Here is a 16015-nt window from a genome sequence, read left to right on the forward strand (position 1 = left end):
CTCTATTAATAATTTTGCTGGAAAAAATAGGTGAAAACTGGGACTGTCCTGGGCAAACCAGAATATGGTGGTCACTCTATGTATAGAAAATAAAATACAAATATAAGTATATATAAACATAATGTAATATAAATATAAAAATGTAAAAAATTTTGCATTTATGGAACTTTGATTTATTTGCCTCTTTTTTTTTTCTGTATGGCCAGGCACAGAGACTCCAACCCAGCTTTAATTTTATTCTAGTCAAAGTTCTGTCAATATAGTCTTCCATTTATTTGAAAAGATAGTAAAATGTATTTTGGTAATAAATTACTTTTCAAAAGAAACAAAATATAAAAGCAGAAAATAAATAAAATTTAAAGTTTTATACTTATTCATTTTAATTTTGAATTTTTGTCTGCTTTCTGTTTTTGGTAACTTTGGGAGGTTCAGACCCAATTATAAATGAGTTCAGGGAGTTCTTGTTTAATTTCTATTTCTAGCACATTAATAACTTTTTTAAAGCAAATTATAAGTGCTTAATTGCTTTCATACCTGAGGGATATGAACTCTAAGAAGTTTTTCTAGTTTATTGGGTTAAAACAGTTTTCATTTAAGAATTTTTTAAAGTTTTTTCCCCGTGATAACAAATAAAGAGTCAAAGATAAGTGAAATGTTTATATTGTCCAGTATTTATACCTTGCTAAAGCCCAGATGTGATTTAAAATCATATTCAAGTGAAATTTTGTCCCCAAATTTCCGACTAGTTTGTTCATATGGAAACCGAATTTTGGGGAAGAATAAGCTACTGATCCGCGCCCTGGGGAGGTGGATCAGGCTCCGCCCTCTGCCTCAGCTCCGCCCCCCGGCCTGTGCCCCGGGGGAGGTGGCTCCGCCCGGGGGGGCGGGGTTGGACGCGCGCGCATGCGCCGCGGGGCGGGCTCGGGCGGGGTCGGGGTCGGTAGAGCTGCGGTCTGGTGGATCGTGGCTGCTGCTAGGTAGGTGGGTGGGAGGGTGGGTGGGCGGCGGGGCGGGCGCCGCGGGCCGGGTCGGAGGAACGGGACCCGAAGCCGGGGCCGCAGCGCGCGGCCCCTCGACCAGGCGGCGGCGCTGCTGCTGCGGGCGCACGGCGGCCCGAGGGCCGAGGGCGGAGGACGGAGGACGGAGGACGAGGGACGCGGGCAGCCGGGCGGTGGGCGCCGCGGGCCCGGCGCTGCAGGTAGGCGGGCCGGGCCGGGCCGGGTCGGGGTGGGCGCGGGCGCGGGCGCCGGCACCGGGGGCGCGCGCGGCCTCGGGCCCTGCGGGGCCGGCCGCGGGCGGCGCGCGCCGTTGTCATGGCGATCGCCCAGCCTGGCGGCGCTCCTGAGGTGCATGGTCCCCCCGGCCCTCAGCGCGCGGCCTGGCGCGGCCTCTCGGTCGCCCTCCCGCCGGTCCTCAGCCGGCCGCGGCCTTGCTCCCCGCGCGGTGCCGTAGATTGTATTCCTTCGCGGCCCCGCCCGTCCGCCGGCGGGGGCCTGAGAGGCTCGCGGCACCCGTGGCTTCTCTTGGAAAACCAGCCGCGGACGTGTAGGCCGTGGGAGTCCGAAATTCGCCGACTGTCAAGAGGCATCCCGGCCTTTGTGGGCGAGAGCCTGGGCGGCCACCGTGCCGCGGGTCGCCTGCCCCCTGACATTACATATGGTGCCCCCTCCCGCCCCGGCGTGGCCGTCACCACAGGGCAGGGGTCGTTTCCCACCCCCACCCCCACCCCGGCTGAGGAGCCGGTGCAGGCCGTCGCGAAGCGCCTCTTCTGGGCTTGACTCGGTGACCGAACGCGTGCCGTCGCGGGGGGGCTGCCCGCGGGGGTTCGGTTGGACCCCCGCCCCTCAGGCCCGCGACACCAAGGGGTGGGATGTGGCGGGGACCCCTGTCCGGGTCCGCGCGCTGGCAGCCGGCGGGGGCCTGGCGTCGGGGAAGGGTCGGGGCCGCCCGGCTGCCAGCCTGGCCCTGCGCGCTGCCTCCGACGGAAGGGTCTGTGGTACCCGCCCGTAGAGTAACGGCCAGGTTGTGTGAGAGACCCCCTCAGGTCTTTGGTGGAAAACAGGATTTCTTGAATAGTGATTTGTTTTGGAGTCCCGGCCAGGGCCTTCGTTTTGGGGGTTCTTGGCGGAAATGTTCACCTCTGGAAGAGGCAGTGCTTGGGTTTCTTTGGAGAAAGATGCAGGACAGGCCCCTGGAGCGGGTCGGCCTGGCCGTCCTGTCCGAGGGCCGGTGTTGCGCCTGAATGGAGACCCACAGGCCCTGCGGGGTCCTGGAAGCACACTTCCAGGTTTTTACATGGTTCTCCATAAGCAACCAGCCAAAATTGCTGGGCGGGCTGGGCCCCAGAACAGGGTTTACGGGAGTGATGCGCGACTAATTCAGAGGAAGGAGGGCTGTAGTTCTGCGGCGCTCAGCGGCCGTGCTTTACCTGCACTTTTTTTTTTTTTTTTACCTGTCTCCTTTTCCTTTGCGCGTGTTGGCGCAGAGCATTACCTGTTCAGGTGCACTAGATTTGAAGCTGCGAGCAGAGGCTGTAGTTTATCCCACTTTCCAGAAACTGGGTATTTTGTAGTGTTGCTGTCCAACTGAATGTTAGGGTGTTTTCTTCTTTAATCTCTTCAAGGAAAGGATGAGATAAAACAGTATACCTGAGAGCTTCTGGTAAACCATAAAACAACAGTGAAATGGGATGTGTTTTGTCAGAACTGTTGTTCCTGAGAGTCTCCTTAGCTGGATGCCCACTTGGGGTCATTCTCAGCCAGCATCTCTGGGAATGCCCCACAGAATGGAAGAACAGAACGGAAGTTCACTGCGAAACCAAGCAACCCCTAATTCCCACTGCCATGGCTTATCTGAAGAAATCAGTGAGGCAGAGTGGAGAGGGTGAGTTTGGACCAAGCTTATTTTGGTTTCCTATGAAAAAGTCCTTTTTAATTTACCTATGTAGGAAAGTTTCCGTAGCATCAGCAGCAGCTTGTAGTGTCAGGATCCTTTGGCTTTCACCAAGGGAAAAAAAATAGCACAAATCTAGGAAAGACTCCTGGCTTGTATTGTTGCCTTTTTAGTGAACTGGTCAATGAGCTGGTCTTGAGGGAGCCTTCAATGCAGTTTATTTCCTTTCCTGGCACTGAAGCTTTCTGTAGGAGGGCAAGTTCTGGGAAGACCTTTGCAGCAGGGCTGCTGCATTTTGTCTCTGTGCTTTTAGGGAAATGCCGTCATGAACCTAGTCCCAGGTACTTACTTACATTTCTGTATGTTGGCATACCTTGCTCTCTTAAAATTTTTTTTGATATGATTATAGTCTCACAGGAAAGTGGCAAGAATGATTTTTAAAATTCCCAGATTCCCCAAACCTTGGCATTTAGCTCCATTTGCTTTATCTTTGTCTAGTGTTCACACATCTGTATGTGTGTGGTTACTTTTTTCTCAGCTGTTTAAAGATTAAGTTGTAGACTTGAAGCCTCTTGACCTCCCAATACTTCACCGTGTATTTCCTGAAAACCAGGGGATTCTCTTACAGAAGCACCATACAATAGTAACATCAGGAAATTGACATTGATATGCTGTTGTTATCTAATCTTCACATCCCTTACTCAGATTTTGCCAGTTGCTCCAATAATGTCCTTTATAGCAAAATAAATTGTAAGATTGTAAATTGTATTGAGTTGTCTTATGTCTTTGGTCTCCTATAACCTGGAATAATTTCTGAGTCTTCCTTTGTATTTCATAACATTGATGTTTGCGAAGACTATTGCTTGCTATTTTGTAGGCTAACCCTCAATTTTGGTTCCTTCTGATTAGCTTGAGGTTCTGTGAATCTGGCGGGAGCACACAGAGGTGACTTGCTGTGGACCTACTGTCCATCAGTCCCTTTGGTGGCCCTGTTGTTTGAGTATTCAATCAAGGGGAGGCCTGCTTGGTTTCCTCACTACAAAGCAACCCTTTTCTCTCTGTAATTATGCCATATCTTGTAGGAAGATACTTTGAGACTAGGTAAATACGCAGTCCTCCCAGTACTTTCATCTACTAGCTTTAGAATCCACAGGCGCTTCTTACCTGTATCAGTTATTATTGATAGTTGCCAAATGGTGATTTTTTAATTCCTTTTTTCCATTTACATTGATTAATTGGAACTTTAAGCAAAGGAAGAACTTTTCTTTCCCCCTTGTTCACATATTTTTGAATTTGTGTCTCTGGGCTTCTGATTTCTTGCTTTCCACACCTGTGTATTACTCTTATTATTCATCTTCTTGCTCAGATTGTCCCAGTTTGGGCCAGTGAGAGCCCCTTCGAACTGGTTCTGATGTCCTTTTGATGTGTCCCCCTCCTTCTCTGAACACCACTTTGTGGCACATAATGTTCAAGACTCAGCTTGTACTTTCCTGGCCCCAACCCTGTCCTAGTCATTTCTCTAAAGAATCCTGGCTCCTTTTTGTGGCAAATGGTATTTAAAACCCAAGATCTGGGGCACATCTCTGTATGACTCCTCAGCAGGGCTCTGGGAGGAGGGTGGAGGGTAAGCTGTGAGGGTGATGAGGAAGTTCTGGTGAGGAGCTTGTGGGAGGCTGAGTCGGGATTCAGAGTCAGAGCCACCTGAACCTAGTGCCATCCCCAGGGCATCGCATGGCTTCCTTTATAGACTTGTAAAGAAAGGGCTTTACGTTAGATAGAAATATTCAGGTGAAAATTAATTATTCTTGAGTCCCCAGCACCAACAATTTTATTTTCAGTATTTTGCTTTATAAATAAGGAACTTCTTTTACTCAATCCTGTTTGCTGAGTATATGCCCCTTTCAAAACTTGAAACTACTGTGGGTGCTGGAGTTGGACTCCCCAGGAGTCCCCATCTCCTTGGCTGTGTGACTTTGGGCAAGTAGCTTAGTCTTCCATCTGCAGGACTGAGCTGCTGATCATAGCAACCCTGTGGGTTTGCTGGGGGTGCAGTGAGTTAACCCATCCTGTGTTGAGCCGGAGGATGAGCTCACGTATAGAGCATGTGGTTGGCCAGGAACTTGGTTTAGATCAGTCTTTTCAAGGTGGGTTTAATCTGTAAACCATTCCTTTCTTCATAATCCAGCTGGGGCTTGAGGGCCGTGACCCCCTGTGCCCATGCCCATGGCCCCTGCACACACCTCCCCCTGTCCTATTGAGGCTGCCTGGCCCATGTCACCAGCCAGCCCGTATGGCTCTGGAGCCAGTCCATGGCCCCCTTTCCCTGTAGTTGCCCTTCTGGGGGCCTTTCACTTTGGAGTCTGTTCAGGGTAGTTCACCTGGTGAAGTCCCTGGAAGCTCTGTTCAGCAGGGAGGGAAGGGGTGAGCGACTGGGAATACGGGGCCACCCCTGACCCCCACAGTGAGCAGAGGTCATCAAGTATGACCCTCACTTTATGTTTGGGTGAAGCAGAATAGGTAGATACCTCAACAGTGTAATTTGTGAGATCAAAATAGCCCACTGCTCCCACATTTTCCTTGGAACTAGCCGCTGATGTATTCTTAGATTTTCTTGGCTTTACAAGGCCTTCAAGGTAAATCTTAATACATAAAAGTGGTGTTTAGGGCCTGAGCTCTTGCCATGTTAAGGATAATTACTGAGGAAGGAGACAGGTGGAAGAAGGGTGGGTCCAGGATGTGGTTTTTTGAACTGCAGTGGGTCATGAGTTTGAGATTGTGACCAGCTTTAAAAGGAAAAGAGGGGAAAAAAATAGGAGCCATGCAGTTGCATCTTTGGGGGCCATCACCCTTCCAATCCTTGTGCATGATTCAGTTGTTTCCAGGGCGTGTGTTGGGTATCGTCCCAGTGTGAATGTTCCTTGCTGTGTTTGTGGTCAGGTGTGTCACACCCTAGGGGAGTGCACGTTCTGAAGTGAGGAGGGCAGTCAGGAGGATGTGGTGACACCCTGGCCTTTTTCTGGGCAGTGGATCCCTGGCTCTCATCAGAACTCTGGGAGTGTGCGACCCCCATAGATGGAGCCCAAAAGGGAGAGAGGGGCCATTCAGTGGTGTGCTCCTGTGGGAGCGGGAGGGTGGTGGTCGTGAGAGCTTGTGCCTGTGGAGGCGGCTGTAGACAAGTTCTAAACTTTCTGTTCTTGCTCTGATAGGTTTTCTGTCTGTGGGAGTTGCTGGCCTGGGCCAGACCCTCTGGATGATGGCGCGTCCTTAGCAGGCCCTCCGGGATGAGAGACCATGGCATGGAGTGGGTTGATTTAAACTTAACTCTGGGCTCCTGCACACTCCACTTCTGTACAGGGTGGGTTGGTATGTATCTGCCTACAGAGAAAGAGAGAGCTCCTCCTTGTTGGAAGCCAGCCCTTCCCCTTAAACTCCTCAGTCTTTTGGGCTGGCCTTGGGCTCTTCAGCTCGGGCTTTAGTTTGTTTTGGGGGCATGTAGAATAGTGGGAAGAAAAAGTGCTGTACATGCACCCGCATCAACCTTCTCCCCTGTAAAGTGGGGGAAGGCCAGGTATAATATTGTTGTAAGGATGAAATAATGTGAGTGGAGAGCTCTGGGCTGCAGTGTGCTAGCAGTGCACAGTGCTGAGGGGGACATTATGACTTACTGGAGCCCTTTTCGAGGGTCACGTGTCCCCTTCTCAGCGTTGCAGTCTTCTTGGCATCTCTGTCTGTTTTCCCCACAGTGACACTGTTTGTTTTTGGGGGGCAGGGTCATGGGCAGGGACTGGAAATTGAACCCAGGTCTCTGGCATGGCAGGTGAGGATTTTGCCTGCTGGGCCACCATCACTCGGCCCTGACCCTGTTTTTAAAATGCTTTTGAAAGGCTTAGGGGACATCCCCTTTATGACACCTGCTCAGGGCACTTCAGAGGGGAAATGTCTCAGAAAAGGGAGGTGGGAAGGGTTGTGTTCTAGAAACTTTCAGCCAGATTGGCACTGGCTCAGCCACATCTTCTGACACTTTTTTTTTAAAAACTTTTGATCACATAGGAGGAATATTCATTATTTTCACTGCTTTGATTGCATTCTGCTTATACAGATGTTAAACAGAGTGAACACATAATTGGTTGGTAATCAAATGCTCATTAAAATGGGGTGATTGACAGAAACCAGTTAGGATGGGATTCGGTGCCAAGAAATGTGGAGACACTCTGGAATCTTGCACGTATTGTTACTACTCTGTTTTGGGAGAGGGGAAGGAGGAGGGGAACATACTGGTTGTGGACTCAGGTGGAAACAAAGGGCCCCCAACTTGCCAGTGACTTGGTGGAATCACTGATTTCCACTCTCCCATTTCCTCATCTGGAGAGGGGGAGCCCCCTCGTTTCTCCCTCCTAGTGCCCCTCTCTGACAGTGGAACGGGGCATCGATGGTGCCTAAGGACCGCCTTGGATATGATGTTGGGTGTTCTTGGTTTAGTTGGGATTGGTGCGAGACACACACACACACATGCACACATCCAGAATTTATTTAGGGAAGTGCTGCTTTAGTTATTGGCCATGAAGATCAAACTCCTGCTTCCGTATTCTTTGACACTTTCTCCCTCTGCAGTGATTCAGCAAGAGCTTTCTAGAGTAGAAGAAACACCTTAGTGGGCATTGAGGATGAAGCTACTCATGCTGTGCGGACCAAACTCTTCCTGGTCCCAGAGAGCTTCTGCCTTTCCCCGGCTCTTCCAACCTGCCCCCTACTCCCACATCCCTCCTGAGGTCCTTAGCACAGTTCCCCAGGATAGCTGCAGGATGCATTTGAAGTCCAAATCTTCAACACTTTCCAGTGGTCTGATGGAGACTCCTTTACTCCAATGTGCTTCCCCTGCTTGTTTATTCACAGTTGTCTTCTGGATCAGGTCTGGACTATCTTTCTCCTTTCCAGCAGCAAAACATCCTTCTCCATCGTCTTCACCTAGCCCTATAAGCTGGTTTTATCCTAATTTTGATCGGAAGTTTTACGTCCTGTTTACCATTTCTGACCTGTTGGAAAAAGGGGACATGGATTTAAAGTTAATAAGTTAAAACACAAACTTGTAGAAAGAGAGAAAGAAAGTGCTTCAAATGGATTTAACCAGGAGTGCCATCCCTCACTCTGTGTCCTTGAGAAGTTATAAATGTATTTTGGGGGTGCTGCCCTTGCTAAAAGCTTTTAAGTTCTTCATGCACATGTCTTTGTCCTTGAAGCCCAGCAGGTGCTACCTGAGCCCTTCTTCCCTCAGGAGTGTGCATAGTTGGCCCTTGACCAGCAATCACCCAAGATAAATGTCTCCTGAGCATTACTTTTGAAATGTGTGGTTTTTAAATTATTTTTTAACATTTTTAAAATTGTGAAATATGACATATATACGAAAAAGTGATAAATTTCAAAGTACATTTTAAGAAGTAGTTATAGAACAAATTTCAAAGTATGAGTTGCAGATCCACAATTTCAGGTATTTCCTTCTAGCTGCTCTAAAACACTGGAGACTAAAATAAAAATATCAGTATTATGATTCAGTCTTCATACTCAAACGTTAAATCCTATCTTCTCTGTTATAACTTCTCCTTCTCCCAATCTTTAGGAATATTTGGGCAATGACCATTCTAGCTTCTTCATGTTGAGAAGGGCCGTTGACATTATGGGGTAGGGGGATGCAACTGGTTTATGCTCTTGCAGAGATTGGTAACTCTGGTTTTCAGGGCCCATTTGGCCTAGAAACCTTCTGAATGTTATAGGTTTCTGAAAAATAAAGTTAGTGATTGAAACTTCTGTAGAATCTCAGATAGAGTCCTGGATAGTCTTTAGGGTTTTCAGAAATCCTATTGGTTGGGGCTTGGCATACTGTAGCAATTAGCAATATCTAGCTGAAGCTTGTATGATAGTAGCCTCCAGAATGGCCTCTTGACTCTATTTGAAACCTTTTAACCCTTGGTTAATGTAGGTTTTTTTTTTTTTTAATGATTTCACTGGAGAGAGGAGGGTCTTTCCATCTCTTGAGAGTCAACTTTTAATTATTTGACAAGCTAAGTGTTCATGTATTTAAGAATCTTTGTAGAGATTCTTGAGCTTATGTCTCTGAATTAACAAATTCTGATTGTATTTCCCAGGCTAATGATGAAAAGCACTAATCTGTAATAAACATTTCTCTGTAAACTAATTTCACAATTAAAAATGGCAAGACTCATCAAAAGGAAAGTGTTGCTTTCCTTCCCCTGGGAGTGGCCCCTGGCAGGCCAGAAACGAGTCCACCCATGTCCTTGTGTGCCAGTAGTGACCGATGCTGCCATGAGTTGGAGTTGGTGACTGTCTTGCAGGTTGTTTTACTAGCTGATTCTTTCTCAATAAAAACGTAAGTTATTTTTTTCATGTTTGGCTCATGAATCTCACGGAGGCCATAGTGGGTGGGAGTCGGTAAGTCTGTTGCCCTCTACCATTGACGCGTTTAGCAGGAGGCCAAGCTGTGCCCCATGGGCCCTGGCCCCCTCAGTCATGAGGCCCACCATGCCTGAGAGATGGACACTGTCCCCCGCTTGCAGGCCCTGAAACTGAAGGTTCCTGCCTGACTTTAACTGAGTGGCCTGAGGGTGGGGGACAGTTCCCCTAAGAAGTTCAGAAACTCTCTCTGAGAGGAAGAAGTAGGGTGGGCAGCCAGAACGGGGGTTACACCCACCGCAGCCGCTTGTCCAAAGGACTGGCGTGCAGGGAACTGAGTAGCCGATGTGCCTCTGCCCAGGCGCAGGACCTCTTACGGGGCCTCGTACCTTCTCCTCCTTGGGGTTCACTCAGTAAATCCTTTAGGGCTTGGAGAATCTGCCTACGATGTCCAGTTTAGCTTGACCCTGGTTCACAGGGGATGCTCTGTCCCCGAAGCATTCACAAGTGTAATGGTTGTGGGGTTCCTTGAGGACCTGCCTTAGGACTGCCACGCTTCTGTGGTATCCTCTGTTCCCTCGGGGCAGAACAGTAGCTCAGCTTTCTTTGTCTCCCCAGTGCAGCCCACAGTGCCTGGCATAAAATAGGTATATAATGATTGTCGAGCAAACGCCTAAACCAAGGGGCCATATCACTGTTGAAAGGAGCAGAACAAAGATTCAGCCTCTCTTGGGGAGGTGGCTGCTTCCTCAAGGTCAGGTTGGGGCTCAGTGAAGTTATGAGGGAGCTGAGACCAGAGCTGTGGAATAGCTGTCGCCCCAGTTTGGTGTCAGGGAGACACCAAAACTGTCAGCCTGCTACACCCTGCTGTCTACCCGCTTCCAGTACCACATGTGTCCTCATGTGCAAGCCCCCTTGTTGAGCCAGCTGAAAGTAGGGGGCTGCTTCTGCTTCTCTGGGGTCAGAAAGGACCACCCCTCAGGGGGATATTTTGCTTTTTAAATTGAATCAATTTAGAAAAGTAATTTTTGCAGATACATAGGATTGTAGGTGTGGTGGTATGATCCTGAAAGGTAGAGAGAAACTTGGTAGGAGGGAGATATGACTCCTCCACTCGTGGGTTTTGGGGACCTCCCAGGGTATTTTAGTTTGCAAAAGCTTCCAGAATGCAGTATACCAGAAATGAAATGGTTTTTAAAAAGGGAATTTATTAAGTTGCAAGTTTACAGTTCTAAGGCTATGAAAGTGACCATATTAAGGCACCCAGAGAAAAATGCCTTACCTCTAGAAAAACGTTGGCTGATGATGTTCCGGCTTTCCCTCTCAGCTGGGAAGGCACATGGGTACATCTGCTAGCTTTCTTTCCCAGTTTCATGAAGCTCCCATGGGGCATTTTCCTTTTCATTTCCAAAGTTGTCTGGCTGTGTGGTCTCTGTCGGCACTGAAGTTTTTTCCAAAATGGTTCCCTCTTAAAAGGTCTCAACCTTGAATGGGTTGAGACACATCTCCATAGAAACAATAAAAAAGATCCCACTCAGCAATATTGAAGGAAGATTAAAAAGCATGGCTTTTTTGGGTACACAGTTTCAAACTGGCATACTGGGCTTCGTGGAACGGCAAGTTATGTGGTAAGGGAGAGCCACTGCTTGAGCTGGGGGAAGGCCAGCAGTGGTGGGGCAGGTCATCCAGGGGCTTGGGGCCTTTCTGCCCCTTCTCAGGGTTTGAGGCTTCCTTCCCCACTGGAGGGTCTTCAGGCTTCTTGTAAACTTTTTAATTGTTTTACTTTTATCATCATTATTATTTTAAATGACAAGTATAATTCTATAGTCATGTTAATGGTTTGTGGGAAGCTGCCCTCCGATACTAGTAGTACTTGTAACCATTCCTGTGCTCTAATTATGTGGTTGGGAGGCTTGCAAGTCACGATGGGGCCTCCTCCTTCCTGCTTGGGTTTGCCCTTGCAGGGTGGGCTCTGCCGCTCACTGGACCCTGCTTGCGATGGGGTCCTGACGCAGCCTGGACGAAATGCCAAACACGCGTTGGTAGTGGCGAAGCGATAAAAGTGAAACTCAGTGCTTGGGTGGTATATTCTGTGACCCGCAAAGCTATCTGTGAAACACTGAGGAGGCAGGAAGGTTGGGGTGTGAAAACCACCAGAAAGATGCGTTCCTAGAAGCAATGTGTGGCATTGCGGTACTCTTCCTTGCAGGGAAGCAGCTGAGGTGGCAGCTTCCCAGGCCTACCCTTGCCTTGTGCACGTCCGAGCGTCTCCCACCCGGTGGTGCAGAGCAGACAAAAGCAGAGTTCAGCCTGGCACCAGAGTGCTCTAGGAATGAGAGGCTGTGGGGCTGGGCATTCTGGTTCTGCTGGTCTGCAATCCAACTCTGTGGTTCTGCACCCTGGACTTGGAACGTGGACTTCACTGGGCCATACACTGCAGCAGGGAGAGAAGGTCGGAAGCAGGGACCACGGCATGTCCTGGTGGAGAGGTGATGGCAGCTTGCACTGTGCCTCGCCCCTCTCAGCAGTGCCTGTGTGCTGGTGTCACTATGTGGGAATCCTCAAATTTGGCAGATGTGACAACTTTATTAATTTTTATGTTATTTAACTTTTTTGAATAGCCATTTTTTGTGGCTCAAAAATTTTAAGGTATGGCTGAATTTCTGGTAAGGTCTGCCTCCTACCCCCTTCCTGGAGAAACCATGCTCTGTGCTTCCAGCTTATTCTTCCTATGATATTCTGTGTCCATGACAGCCATTGTGCATTTTTTACATCTGAGTTAGTGTTGCACGTTCACAACGCCCTTCCTCTTACTGTGTCTTAGCTCTCATTGCACTTTGGAACAAAAAGAGTTTCACTTTCTTTTGTCTGGCCACACGCTGTCCCTCGGCCAGAAGGTACTTTGGGTTAGTTCCTAGTGCCGTGTTGATGCATGTTGGGCCATTGTTTGTTTAGCCCTAAGGTCTTATCTTTTAGAAGTGCTGCAGACCCCGTCAATCTGAGCTCTGGTGCCTGAGCTTCTGGCTGCCTGGAGAGCACTGGGTTGGGTGACATTTGGAAGCTTCTCCCCAGTCATTTCAGTGGCCTATAACTTGTGTTTTGGGAGGTAGAGGGTGGTTAATGGTTAGATATAATTATTTGTAAGATATACTTTGTCAAAATATTACCTTCTAGTTACACGTAGACCTTTTAAACTAATTCCATATCATCCTAGATAATGCTTTTCTTGGCTGGCAGTTGTTTTCTTTCTGCCCTTCAAATGTTCCATAATTTCTGATGAGAAATTTGCCCTAAATTGCACATAATATGCTATCTTTCTCTCGTGGCTTCCAGAACTTGCTCCTTGTCCTTGGCATTTGACATTTTGACTGCTGTGTGTCTGGTTCTGGTTCTGTGAGTTTATCTTGTTGGGGTTCATTGTATATTCATGTCTTTTGTTAAATTTGGGAAGTTTTCTGCATTATTTGTTTGAATAGTCCTTTTGCCATTTTCTGTATTTCTTTTCCTTCTGGAACTCCTCCTGTGATGAGCATTTGGCTTACTTGATGGTACCCCACAGCTCTCTTAGGCTCTGTTCACTGTTTTTCTTTTTTTTTTTTCTTTCTGCTCCTCAGCTTGAATAATTTTAATTATTCTTGTCTCGTTGACAAGACAAAGTTCACTAATTCTTTCTTCTGCCAGTTCCAATCTGCTGTTGAAGCCTTCTAGATAATTTTTCATTTCTGTTATTGTGGTCTTTAACTCCAATATTTCTGTTTGGTTCCTTTTTAAAATTTCTGTCCCTTTATTGAGATATTCATAATGTTTATTCATTGTTTTCCTGATATCCTTTTATTCTTTCTCCATGTGTTCCTTTATTTTCATGAGCGTATTGAAGATCATTTTTTAAAAGTCTTTTCCTGGTAGGTCCAATGTCTAGCCCTCTTCATTCATGGTTTCTGTATTTTTATCTTGTTCCTTTGGATGGGCCATCATTTCCTGTTTCTATGTCTTATAATCTTTTGCTGCACACTGTATATTTTAATATTTTAATGTGCTAACTCTGGGACTTAGTTCCTGAGCTGTTTTTTCCTTAAGTTTGTATCCACTAGTGATGTGACAGATTTCCTTGAGTGCCAGATCCTAACAAAAACAAATAAACCAATGCAAAAAACACCTTTCACAGTCTTTGCAGATTGGCTTTTCTTTGGTTGGTGGTCTCCTTCAGGGTTTAGCCTGCTGTGGTAGTTAGATGCAGTTGTCAACTTGGCCAGGTGAAGGCACTTAGTTCTTTTGCTGTGCACATGAACCAGTGGTACCTGAACCTCATCTGTTGCTGATTACATCTGCAGTCGGCTAGGAGACGTGTCTGCTGCAGTGAATGACGTTTGACTTAATTGGCTGGTGCTTAAATGAGAGAGTTCAACATAGCACAGCCCAAGCAGCTCAGCATACCTCATCTCAGCACTTGCAGCTCAGCCCAGGTCTTTGGAGGTGCAGAAAGAAATCACCCTGGGGAAAGTTGTTGGAACCCAGAGGCCTGGATAGAAGGCCAGCAGAGACCATCTGTGCCTTCCCACGTAAGAAAGAACTTCAGGTGAAAGTTAGCTGCCTTTCCTCTGAAGAGCTAACAAAGTAAATCCCTTTTTATTAAAAGCCAGTCTGCCTCTGGTGTGTTGCATTCTGGCAGCTAGCAGCAAACTAGAACACCTGCCTATCAAGAAGGCCAGCCTAAAGCAAAAGTGAAGTGCAGGGTCCTCTTCGTCTTTTCTAGGCCTGTCTTGTCCTGGGTTTGTGCCTGCTGGGGGCCTTAGGAGTAGCCCTGTTTACAGGACTTGGAGTGTCCCCTATACTCCCTGTGGAAGAGACCCACCCCTCCCTTGCTGTATTTGTGTCTTAAAGCAGATAGTCCTTTGCCCCAGGCCGGTGACTGAATTGCTTCTTGCACAGCTTTATTTTTATTTTATTTATTCTTTGGCTTTTACAATGAGGTTTTATTAGCTTACAGATTTGCAGTTCTAAGGCTGTGAAAATGTTCCAATTAAGGCATCGATAGACCTGAGCTTGGGCCCCTCTGTCAGATATCAAGGCACAAGGTGATGTCTGCTGGTCCTTCTCTCCAGAGTTTCATTTCTTCTGCTTCTGACTTCTTGGTCTTTGGCTTTCTCTCTGTTTTTCTGTGGGTGTTCTCTGAATTTCATCTCTTAGGTTAGCTGTCCGTGAGCTGCTTCTGCCTCGGGGCATGTTCTGGAGGTGCAAGACAGAAGCGTTTCTTGGTTCAGAGTTCCAGGCTCCACCTGGTAGGCCAGGACTGGCCCACAGGCAGCCCAGTGTGTGCACAGGGGTGAGTGCTGTCTGGCACAGGGACAGGGACCCATAGTGGCAGTGCAGGCCAGCTCCAAACCATGCGGGGAGGGGCTTGTGGAGGGGCCAGCAAGAGTACCAGGAGCGTCTCCTGCCTACCCCACCCCCCAGCACGGGTAGGCACAGGGAATCAAACCCCAGCTGGCATGGCAGGCAAGAACTCTGCCACTGAGCCACTGTGGCCCCCTCTCGCCTTTTTTAAAGCTACATTTTCTTTTTTTTTCTTTTCTGTTCTTTATTGAGTTTTTTTAATTTTTTAAAAAATATAACAACAAACGCAAACATTCTTAACATATGATCATTCTGTTCTACATATGTAATCAGTAATTCACAATATCATCACATAGTTGTATATTCATCATCATGATCATTTCTTAGAACATTTGCATGAATTCAGAAAAAGGAATAAAAAGAAAACAGAAAAAAATTCATACATACTGTACCCTTACTCTTACCTTTCATTGATCACTAGCATTTCAATCTACTAAATTTATTTTAACATTTGTTCCCCCTATTATTTGTGTTTATTACATTTTTACTTGTCTGTCGATAAGGTAGATAAAAGGTGCATCAGACACAAGGTTTTCACAATCAGACAGTCACATTGTGAAAGCTATATCATTATACAATCATCTTCCATGGCTACTGGAACACAGCTCTACATTTTCAGGCAGTTCCCTCCAGCCACTCCATTACATCTTAACTAACAAGGTGGTATCTATTTAATGTGTAAGAATAACCTCCAGGATAACCTCTCTACTCTGTTTGGAATCCCTCAGCCATTGACACTTTATTTTGTCTCATTTCGCTCTTCTCCTTTTTGGTCAAGATTTTCTCAATCCCTTGATGCTGAGTCCCAGCTCAGCATCATTCTAGGATTTCTGTTCCACGTTGTCAGGAAGGTCCACACCCCTGGGAGTCATGTCCCACGTGAGCTACATTTTTTTGATTCAGCACTTGTATTAACTGTTTTCTGGAGTTCTGAGGAGAATGGCTCTGCCAGTTTCTCCTCAGTGTTTGGGGGTTCTCTGGGGAGCGACACCCTGCAGTGCCTTACTGCCACTTAGGACTCTCCTGCCTTAAATACTTTTGAGGTCATGTGGATGATCTTTAGATTCTAATCTGTGAAATGGCCCTGGCAGTTAATCCCAGTTGGAGTGGATGTGAAAGGAAGAAACATGTTACTTTGGCCACAGCGTGCTAAGCAGAGAAATTCTCTTGAGTGGTCCCCTCTTCAGCTCTGGGGGTGGGGGTAGCAGTGGAATCCGGCAGCCTGCCTGCGCTGTAGATTTGGAGGAGGCCTGCCTGCACAAGTAGTCCCCCAGAACAACAGCGCAGGAAATGAATAGGCTCCTTTGGTTCTTTTTTTTTTTTT

At 47.3% G+C, this 16015-nt stretch overlaps 1 protein-coding gene across 11 annotated transcripts in view; it reads left to right on the top strand.

Moving 5' to 3' along the window:
* The first annotated feature begins 919 nt into the window (after positions 1–919).
* The window catches only part of INPP4A (inositol polyphosphate-4-phosphatase type I A), a 136614-nt gene continuing 121518 nt past the window's right edge, over positions 920–16015 (top strand). For 3 of the 11 annotated variants that reach the window (XR_013164149.1, XM_077133820.1, XM_077133822.1), the window contains exon 1: positions 1074–1198. The gene's annotated coding sequence lies outside the window, so the exon portion shown is untranslated. Of the gene's footprint in view, positions 978–1072; positions 1199–1932; positions 2023–2623; positions 2884–16015 lie in introns of those variants that run through there. The other 8 variants (XR_013164143.1, XR_013164144.1, XM_077133824.1 and 5 more) reach the window with 6 other exon arrangements.

Source organism: Tamandua tetradactyla, chromosome 17 (genome assembly GCF_023851605.1).
Source record: "Tamandua tetradactyla isolate mTamTet1 chromosome 17, mTamTet1.pri, whole genome shotgun sequence".
NCBI classification, from domain to species: domain Eukaryota; kingdom Metazoa; phylum Chordata; class Mammalia; order Pilosa; family Myrmecophagidae; genus Tamandua; species Tamandua tetradactyla.